Raw genomic sequence first — 11,308 nt, 5'->3', positions numbered from 1 at the left:
AGTGTGGCGAAGCGTCCATCGATCCCTCTGCGCTTCTGTCCGCGTCCGTCCGTCCGTTAGTGCGTCCGTTCGTGCGTCTTTCCATCCATCTAGTGAACACTTCAAGTACCACCATCTCGCTTCTTTTTATCGTATATTCATCATCCAGAAGTACCGCCTTTCAGCGGACCATCCAAGGTCTAAAGAAGAGTTTGTACCACATTTCTGCTGGCAGCACTTTGTTAACACCGAGAGCGTGATAACGACGCCGTGCTATGCTTTTCGCAACATGTGGAATTGGCACTTCAAATTATAAATAAATAACCAGTGTATTTAAGAATAAAGCAATGCAGAAAGTATCGGACAAATTCGCCTCATCTCTCCTTTGGGTACGAGCCATGTGCAGAAAAAAACAACAGCAGCAACATGCGGATATGGTCCAGTGGGCGGGTATGTGCCACTGGTATGCGGGTATGTGGCTCAGGCTACGCACTACGACAACGGGGACGCACAAGCCACGCCATAGGGAGCTTCGCCCCTAAAATACTTGAGGCCGGTGTTCTCATCTTTAGGAACACACATAGAGACCCATGTGCTCAAAATTTTCGAAGGCCTCCGCTCTGGCATTCCTCTCATTACTATCGTAGCTTTGAGACATAACCCCACCCTACCCCCTCGCTAATTATCAATGCTCATCGCACATTTGCAAATGTGCAATGAAAACGTGCGCTACGCTTGCATCAGGGCACGCTTGCTGACAACTGCACACTCTAAATCAAAGTAGTAATGTAGAACACTCTCGGAGGAGAAAGTGCTTTGTGTTAGGTAGCAAGATACTGGAATTAGTAAAGTAATACGTCTATTTAGGAGAGGTAGCGCAAAGCGCAACAATGACAGTGAAATAACTACAGAAGAAAAGTGTAGCGGAGCGGATACGAGAAGCATTGACAAGTCATGAATGATGGTCCACCGCCATCCCCTAAAAAGGAAGGTATATAACAGCTACAATATACCGGTGCTTCACTACTGAGGAGGAACTTTAAGGCTTACGAAAAAGGTTCAACAGAATTCAATTACGATGCGGGAATCAATGGAAAGAAAAATGATTACCCTTAATAGACAGTATGAGAGCAGAGTGGGTCATGGAACAAACGGGTGTTTCGGATATCATAGTGGAAATTGAGAAGATGCAATTGACATGGACAAGGCACATAGCGAGTAGGCAGGACGACCCCTCGTCATTTAAGTCGACTGCCTGGATGCAAGAAAAGGCAAACGCGCGGGAGGGATACAGAGATTCAGAAGGGCTGATAAGATAAAGAAGTTTGCGGGTATACCTGCAAACTGCTGCTACGTTGTATATAAGAACTGGTTTGATTGGAGGAACATGCGAGAAGCCTTTTCCCTGCAGTGGACGTAGTCAGTCAAGTTGATGGTAACGATGATTATGATAAATAAAAGCCACAATAAAACAAATCACAAGCAACAAATCTTCAATTGTGCCACCGGGGTTTGAACTTCCGACCTCTTGCTCGAACGCGTGCCGCATTCAACAACTCGCACTAAAAATACGCGCGGTAAAACGTGGCACATTTCAGTACTCACTCGCGTTGTGGAACTCTGATTGATATGTCGGGTTTAACGTCTCAAAACCACAAAATGAGTATGAGAGACGCCGTAGTGGAGGGCTCCGGAAATTTTGACCACCTGGGGTTCTTTAACGTGCACCCAAATCTGAGCACATGGGCCTACAACATTTTCGCCTTCATCGAAAATGCAGCCGCCACAGTCGCGATTCGATCCCACGACCTGCGGATCAACAGTTGTGGAACTCTCAATTCGTTTTTAAAACGTCCTCGGGTGTACGGGTAATGGATGGATGGATGGATGGATGGATATGGCTGTACCCTTTATATTGGGCGGTGGCTAGAGCCACCAAGCCGTTATACTTAATGAACCAAAAACTATATATATTTTTAATAGTGAGGTTGAGGATTCGTATTTTGCAGCGAAGGGTTTAATTTTCACTCGTGCCTTGACTTTAGCCACCAAATCAGATAACCTCCTTCTAGTTAATTCTACCCGTTTAAAGTCTATTTTGCCCTCACTGTCCCTAAACCCCAGTGCTTTGAAAAACTCTGCGCCATCAACCTGAACTGCAGGGTGAAGCCCTTTACAGGACATTATCAAGTGCTCGGCAGTTTCTTCTTCCTCTCCACACGCACTGCATACCGTAGTAATGCGTCGAATGCGCCACCGTGCGGCAGTACACGCAGAGGGGTCATTTCAGGCGCTGCAGGTTTCAAACAAAAAAGATATCGAAGAGCATTTTGTTGTAGCGCTGATCAAACAGAATAAAGAATGTTACAGTTCGCACTCGTTGTGTGTGTTAGCTTCTTGTGTCGCTCGTGCTTGAGCAGTGTGCTGCTCGTTTCTAGCTACTTAGTGTTCTTCGGGTGACATTCTAATTGGTTGCAATCGCATTCATTTCTTCGCCCTTGCGGCGAAACTAACTTATTCCGAGTTTCATCATTTTTTCCCCCTTTGTGCTTCACAGGTACGCGTGAAACTTTCATTGTGAACTTGCGATGATGAACAACACACCGCGACAAAAGTATAACCAGAACAATTGGCAAAAACAAAACAACATCAATGTTTCTTTTTTCAAACTTTTGCGTTTTAATGCTTTCATAAGGATACAAATTTATTTATTCATCAAAGCAATGCGCATACCTTTACCGGTTTTAAGTATCTAAGTGGGGCACGTGGTTGAAAATATCAGTTATTGTCACACACTATATAAAGCCACAGTTAACGGTCAACATTATAAAACGAGCAAGTTGAGGTGAACCTAAGCGAAATAACACGAAATCGCACACGAATTGGGCAAAGTAATTAGTAAAACATTTTACCATATAAAATTTTTGGAAGTGTTTCAGCATATACTTTGTCGACAAGCTACAGAGCATTATATGACTTTTGAGAAAATTTCCTATTTTCAGCAATGATGAGAAACGTCTGCATCAATTCGAAATTTATCTCTCCTGAAGAAATAGTTTGCACGTTGTCAGCATCAGCATTTTTATTTGAAGTTACGTCATTAACCTGCCCTGTTGTTTAACGATACTGTGTAACATCCTTTCAATATTGTGAGTATCATTGCTATTGCAGTTTTTTGATGTATTTGTGGATTTCCTAGTTTTTTATGTATCTCTTTTAAATATTATGTCCTCATAACGCTACTTAATTTCATAAAACACTAACATTGAAAAGTCACAAATTGTGAATGAAATTGCGTGCAAGGCTGGAAACGCACTTTAGACACACATAAACACACACGCACGCATGGACACAGACGGCTTTGCCATTCACTACGACAAGAAGTAATCAGTCGTCATGTACAAATAACCGCCTCGCTAGCGTCGAGCTCCCTCATCCATTCTTCACGACACAGTGATACAGGAATATTTCAACCAGGAATATCACTAGCGATAGCGTTATTCCAGCGTAAAAAGCCACCAGGTAGCCGTGTAATGCCATGTCGAAGGACACGATGTCACCGTTCACTGACGGCAGCGGGTAATAAGATCCATAGTGCATCCACATTCCAGATTCCGAAACGGCCATCATTAGTCTCCGGTGCTGGTACCTGTGGCAAAAAGTAGCAAACCTCTATTTTCCGCTTTTTTTTTGTCGTCAATGTTCGCCCGTACGTATGGACATCAAATACTGTAAAAGAAAAGAAGCACGAGAGCAGGAGTAACTTGAAAAAACTACATGAGTGACAAGTCTGAAGACAAAATAAAAAAGTTTGCTCTTTTACCAGGCCATCGAAGAATATATTGTCTTTAGCACTACTGCCATGCTTTCTCCGTTTAGGTCCTCAGTAACTTTTTAAAAAAATGTTCCTCACCATTATGAATAAAAAGCACTATGTCGATATAGCTGAGGTAACTCTTGTAATCTTTATTCGTAGTAATTTCCACTTTAGTTGTTACAATACGTGCCGAAGAACATCAAATCAACATGATTGCAGAAATATGTCTCTCAATTCCACCCTTTGTCGATCTCATAATTTTTTATTTGAATAAAGAAAGCAGTGTTGCAGTGTAATGTTCGGGAATGTCAAGTACGCTTTTGACATCACGCATTCAGCATGAATTGGCGATAGCCTATGCCTGACTACAGTAAAAGCTGGCGGAAGGTCAGTAAACTGGATGAGGCTATAGATACTTTCCCATTAAAGAAATACGACTACCTTTTGTCCCGCCGCCTTTTTAAACCATGGTCCCTGTTGGTTCCATTTCCCGCGACTCACTAGTTTAACGTATCAATACCATAGAGAAATAAAAAAAAGGTGAAGAGCGGACACTCCCGTAGACCCCAGCGGCCCAATCGACCCTAGCACACCTGGTGGTTGGTGAGAGCAAGTGGCGTGCGCTTCCTGTTTCGGTTTCACTGGCGCAAATTTTGAATTTTTATTTTTTTGTTTTTATTTCGATCAAGTTATAATAGAGATGCAGGTAGTGATAATTCACTACGATTTTATTCATCGCGCTTGTTCTTGTTCTTTTGTTCACTTCTCGATCACTTGTTCTTTTGGAACAAGTGATCAATGTATATATCAGTCAAAGAGACAGAGTATCCGCAATGTTTTATTCAAAGGCAAGGTAGAGTCTGAGAATATAAAAAGCACAATATGACAAAGGTAGACAACAAATGCATCTCGCCTTACAAATAAATTGTAACAAATACAGAGAGAACACAGACAACGCACACATCGCTAGAGTTGGCAGAAGCCGAGAAGCTGGTGAAGTATGACACACCGGGGCCCGTGGGTAAGTAAGGATCTATGGCAAAAACGTAGCGCACAATGCTGAAGAAGAAGGAAGAAGTGACATATACACAGCAATGAAGTCGCGAATCACGCCTGGGGTTAACCAAAATAATGCATAGAAAAAAAGAGTGCACAGAAACCACACGACACAATATAGCAGAAAGGCAAAGCTGCAGTGTGCTGGCTGTGCTTAAGAACAGCTAGCCCAAAATAAAAAAAAAAAGCAGACTTGATGCCTGCTTGTTCTCAGAAAGGTAGGGCTTTGCAGCTTGCTCACTACGTGAAAGACAAACTTTATGCTACAACACTGGCAGGTCTTGTGGCTCTTCTTATCATCAAAAACTTAAGATCCCAAGTGATTTGCGTCTGGGTGTTGCTGTGATGCTTGCGAGCTAAAATAGATTGTAGTCATCACTTATCCAGAATTGTGGACCTTAATTGGTGTTACGAGAGCGGTATTACAGGGCTAATAAATAGCAGAAGGAAACCACTTTGGCTCATTATTTTTCACAAAGGCTCTACATCGTACGTTATCACTCACAAGCTATATAAACATAAAATGGCAGCGTCCGCAGCCCCATCAAACGCTACAAGTTTGGGTATTCTTTTGAAAATTTTGATGGGCGAGATGAGGAGGTTGATGAGAAGCTAAAATACCAAAAGCGTGATAACGTGAACTGTGCCCACTTCATACTGTGTTCCTTACCCGCTCGAAGACATTTCAACAAGCGGTTTTGTTATCGATATATTACTTGAGCTGGGGAGATAAAGCATACACAGTGACCAAGCGACCCACAGTAAAGTGTACAGTTCGCCCGCATTTGCTACAAAAATACAGACAGGATACCCAACATTCTTTTTAAGGTTATGCAAATCGCTTCGAGCGAATACACAGTGTCCCTACTCCTCATAGCGGGTAACCAAAACAATGTATGCAACGAATGAGTGGTTAGTTTGGTGAGGCTGTCTCCGCAGTCTTGATAGTTTTCCGCTGTGCTGCTACGTCGGCTTGCAGATGTTTAATGGTTTGCTTGTACTTCATTGATGGAGACATTGTCGCTGGCACACAGGAACACACTGCAATAAACAAAAAATGGATGTAAAAGCGAAGAACAACTAATCCCATACGAGCACTTTCCTCGCTCTTTCAGACCCAAGGTGCACAACTTTCTGTGGTGCAAAGTTTTCGATTCCACTACCTAAAAACAAACCATTCACAATGTCGACAATGCACAAAAAAAATTAAAATCACTGAGAGCCCACCCTTACATTTTGTAAGTGCACACGTAGTGTCCTTTTGAGGATAGTTTCCTCAGAATGTCCTAAACATAAAATAGCACATCAAAAACAGCTGCAATAAAAGCATAGTCACCATTTTCTCTGGGGCACTCAAGACGTGGAGCTGTTGGCGGAGACATCTTCTGGAGGGTCTTGTGAAGCTTGTTCAGTGCCTCGGACAGTGCTGTCGGAACAATCTTGCGAGTGGCCTGCGGAAGTCTCTATATCAATCCACTCTGGTGTTGAAGTGAACATACAACTTACCGGTCGCACAAGTTTCTTTTGTGACAGCTGAACGACTGATTAAGGTTTTCTCCGGCAAGACGAAGTCAGCAGAAATTTTTTCACCAGCTACAAGGGAGCTGCCACCTGCAGAGGTTTGGTCAACAGTCAATTTGGGTAAAAAAAAAGAAATCGCGACACTGAACGCACCCTGCTCATCGGGGCACCTCAATGTGTGGGAGCCGCTTTTTGAAGCCTCTACCGCAGGTCCTGAAGAAATGAAATTACGACAATGTGTCAGTAAGAGGCTTAAAATAACACAAACTGAAGCTCATCCGCACCTTGCAGTGCAGCTTCTGCAGTCATGTCACAGTCACTATTTGAAGCGACGCTCGGAGAACGTGCATATATGTGCAGTTGGTACAAGTTACAAAGCTTGTAGCATGGGGAAACTTAAACAGCTCTTTCAAATGCGCAAATTGGTCGAACGTGGAGGAAAAGAGAAGGCACCAACTAGGAAACAAGTAATTTGTGATTTTTAGAATTATCAACAGTGCCAGCTTTCACCGATGAAAGGTATATGTACATGTGCACTCAGGCTTGAAGATAACGTGAATAGCCCTTGAAAGTCTTTCAAAACAAGTTGTGCTGGTCAAGAGCATCAAAAAACGACAGAAATGTAAGGCTGCTGTTAGGAAGGTAATAGCCCATAGTTCACAAAATTTAAGACTTTCCAAGTGTTACTTGTATAGTGAGGTTTCTCCACCGGCTACAAAGATCTTCGCGGTTAACTGTTGCCACTGATTCAATACAAGTGGCTGCTATTACACACATTTGAGTTTCAGTCAATCACTCACATAATGCAGCTGGTTGCACACTGGGAACAGACATTCTTGTAAGCCTTGTGTGCCCAGGGTCCATGAAACTTTGAGCAGTAAAATGGTCGCTACAAACCCTGTACGTTGCGTACAATAGGCTGGCCGGCTTACTAAGGAGATCATCGCGTCCAGCATACTGCATCCATGCTTTCATCCTGCATTGGCAATGAACTACCAGCTGAAAGGGGAAGTGCTTGAATAGTGATTTTTTATTGTTACCCTCACTGAGCAAGTACGAACAGTAAGCCTAAAGACATGCAAACCATACAAAAGCTTTAACACACCTGCCGTCCCGTGGTATGCGGAATAAACTCGTCCTAGGCTTCTTGTGGGTTCTGCCATTGTTGAAGCACCACGATACACAGCAGTAGCTGCCGTAGCTTGGACCGCCGGACGGCATGGCATCAGCGCGGTCTGAAAATGTTAGTAAGTGGATGCTTCGCTGTCAAATTACGAAAAAGATATGTGCACGTCATAGGTGTAACAGCAAGCCCCTTTGAATGATCAGCTAATCGATGCACAATACAAAACCAGTGATACATGTCTGACCCATAAAACTCTGACTTACAAAGATGGACGTCAAGACCACGTACAAAGATCTTCAGAAGTTTCCAGGCCGCTATCCCTTGTAATGCAATGGTATCGCGGCCTGGGAACTTTAGAACACCTTCGTGCGTACGCAGTATCAGCACAGTACATTGGGAAGAAAATCGTAGTTGAAATTGGTGCGGTAAAATTATATTGGAAACGTCAAAAAAATTTGTGGGCAGCTTGCACTAGTGGCACAAGGCTAGCGAAGAAACGAAGATGATGGCCACTTGGCTAGTCCAGAATTGCCTCCGGCATACCAAGAATTATTCGTGTTGCGAGCCTTCGAGAAACGTGTCGTGAAGCATGCGAGGCCCAGCGAACGCTTCTCAATATTTTGCACCGAGCTACCGAGCCTATGACCTAGCTGCCCAGCTATGCTCAGCCTACAGACGCTCGCGTCCGTGGCAGACGCAGCACGCGTCGCCTCGGCTTGCCGCCGTGCCGCCTTTGCTATACTGCATACGTTGCACAATGTTCCCGTCTAGCCGCCGCATAGAGCCACAAACTTTCTTTTTAGCGAACCTCCCAGTCCTTACAAGCTTCAGAAAAAGGTTACAACTGCGTGAATGAGACGCCACGTAAGAAACAAACTCGCACACACGAAGCGCAACGTGTGTGTGTGCATCTTTCTATGTTTGTTGCATGGTGTCTTATTCGCACAGGTGTAACCGTTTTCTGAAAAAAAAATGACCGAACAAGACCAACAACATGTCATTCAACAAGCTTCGATTGAAAGCCTCACCTGTTATCTCACGCTTGAAAACGCCGACGCAGCCAACGTTGACGAAAGCGACGAAAGCTTCTCGCTGTCAGTCATGCATGGGCTTGTCGCTGGGTGGATGGTGTTTATGACAGTACGGCTGAAGAAAATTAATCGCGTAAGGTGCGTTGGATAAATTGTTTTTATGTATAAAGAACATACTTAATTTGGGCGCATAATTATTATTTTGTAAAAACAATTCTGTTGCATTGATTATAACTGTTTTTTTGCGCTTGCGCCCTCTGACGTTTGATGAGAGCACTAGTTGGTTACGTAATCGTGAAGCACTTCCTGAGGCCAGGTTTCGCGGAGTGTCCTCTCTTGTCTTCTTCTTTCTCTATGTCAATACACGCTTTGGCATGATTATGACACTGCTATAGAAAAACATAAAACAAACGATAAGCCAGCCCTTTACATCCGCATGATCGGCTCCCATCACTTGTTTACTAATAAGTAGGCACTATGAATAATAACGCTGATTATCTCAGTAAACGACGTAAAACAACGTACCTGAATGGGTAACGGGTATGAACAGCGGAGTATCCTTGCCAGGTGGCCAACGCGCTGTCCCCGACAACCAGTCTGTAATTCAACGCCAGGCGACGCTGCAACTCCGTGCAAGTAGCAAAATAAATGTGTGTTCCACGACTCGCTCTCTCCATGCAAGCGTACCCGAAGTCTTCGATGCAGTCTGGCCGACACTTGTGAAAAGCTCTGGCCAGCGGCTTATACACAGGCTCGGTTTCACGGTTACCTCGAATCTCGTGGTTAAATCTTGCAGTACAAGGAACCATGGTTTCACCGTTCAGGCGATCCAAGAGCTGCTCCTCCGTTCTTATCTCGGCTGATAAGCTAGGGACACTCGTAGAAGCGGTCACACTGCTCTGCAAGTAGATACCCAGAACGAAGGTTCCCAGTAACCACACGGACATGGCCAGCCTTGTTGCCGAAGCCACGCCGTTCAAGTCCTGGGGACTTCGCCCCAGTACACTGCTCACCAGCACCATGACGACGACGCGAGTGGGAACGCGTTGGTTTGGACACATGACACCCTGAGCGTAGAATATGAAAACGATTGCCAGACAGAACGGGACAACGCAAAGGAAACACCACCCCACGAAGACCCAGGAGTCTAATAAGGAAGGTGGCGTCGGAACGCCAGAACGACTGTAGAAACAAAGAGACGAGGGAGTGTAAAACGCATGCTTATACTCGCTCGGGGATGCGGGAACCTTCTTGAACCAGCTGTAAAGGACGAAGTGAACTTGTTTCGTTTGTAAGAGAGAAGCACCAGTCATTCGATCAGCGCAATGCACACGAACAGAATTGTTCATGGCGTCGTAGGCGTCCAAGAAAGCCGCTTCTTCGGGGGCCCGTACCTGGACGGAGGAGAGTACCATGCCCAGAAAGAACGCGGGTCCCATGTCCGCACAGAGCGACCCGATTGTGCGCTTTTCGTGGATCGCGAACGTAAGAATCCCATCCCTAGGGTAACTTTTCTCGTATTCCTGGTCAGCCAGCAAATGCTTCCATTCCAGCGTTGGACCCCTCGATCGTTGGCCGCAATACTTGTACCCATCAGCAGCCACGCTGATGTCTTTCTCGGTGACGGTGATGACCTGACAGGAGTGATTCGAGAGGAACTGGTCCAAATCCGAGTGGTCGTGGACACCGAAGGTCCAGTACACGTCCAGACGTCTAACCTCATCGAAAATTCCTTTCGGCCAACCGCCGGCTCGGGGTGCAAAGACAAAACTTGGTCCCGGGAAAGCTTGAGTCGGCGTGATGTAGCGCGCAAAGGATTGGTAACATCTGCTGTTCACGGTGGGGCACGTCCACAGCGTTGAGGAAATGGTAAGATTCCGATGGACGTAACCTAAGACGTTCCCTGGGTCGTCCGCTGCAATGATTGCGGCTGGAGATCTCTGATATTCATGTATAGAATCCATGGCGTGATGAAGGAGCTCGTTAGAAGTCGCTGAGGCTAAAAGAAATGGAACTAGGCACGTCAAGTACAATAAGGCACGATCATCTCTTGTTGTAACACTGTTACACATAGCTGTGCTTCCTGGTCTCCGTGTAGTGCACTCGGCTACCTGTACAGTGAGTTGATATGTACTCACGCTGTTTGACAATCCTATACCGCAACTCAGTGAAGCCAGCGAGAAAGTGCAGCTCTAGTATTTGCAGCGATTATCGATTGCACTCTTTCTTGGTCCTGGCGGGGTGCACATAAATAAAGGATAACGGTTTAAACACTCGACTAGCGTGTGCTGAAATAAAAAAAGCGATAGAGAAAAAAAGATGAAGTTTTTAGGTTCCTAAGATGTCAATTGGAGCTCGTTTCAGTGGGAAGAGCCCTGATATGAGCTATGCAGACGCGCAGTTAGCGTGACACAAGTTTCACAACAAGAAGACATCATTTAGAGATAACGGATTCCGCCATTTCACTGCGGGCTACCAGCAAGTTGACCCCTTATCCGCCAATAAAGCTGAGAACGGTCACGCAAATTGGTCGTTCCAAATGGAACTTACCAGCCCAAAATTCGACCACGAGCGATTCGGCTGAAAAAAAAAATGAGTTGAAATGTAGCTTCAACAGAGCGAGTTTAGTGAAGTACGTTTGTTCAAAGAAATTGTGTGGTCACGTGACCCCACTTCAAGTGTGCCGGCGAAAAGGAAAAGTTAGCCAGGAATAAATTATGCGTATGTAACCTTCAAACTGGGTATGGCGCCACCTTTGCTTTGAAATCATTATATTGT

General features: G+C 44.8%; 1 long non-coding RNA gene across 1 annotated transcript in view; it reads right to left on the bottom strand.

Annotated features, from left to right (window-relative positions):
* Positions 1-2,634: 2,634 nt before the first annotated feature.
* LOC142774185 (uncharacterized) overlaps positions 2,635-11,308 on the bottom strand; it is a 29,370-nt gene continuing 20,696 nt past the window's right edge. The window contains exon 2 of the long non-coding RNA XR_012886350.1: positions 2,635-3,628. This is a non-coding gene — a long non-coding RNA (uncharacterized LOC142774185). The remainder of the gene's footprint in view (positions 3,629-11,308) is intronic.

Source organism: Rhipicephalus microplus, chromosome 10, assembly GCF_043290135.1.
Source record: "Rhipicephalus microplus isolate Deutch F79 chromosome 10, USDA_Rmic, whole genome shotgun sequence".
Taxonomy (NCBI): domain Eukaryota; kingdom Metazoa; phylum Arthropoda; class Arachnida; order Ixodida; family Ixodidae; genus Rhipicephalus; species Rhipicephalus microplus.
Note: the sequence above shows the minus strand (reverse complement) of the source record. Positions and strands in the feature narration are given on the sequence as shown.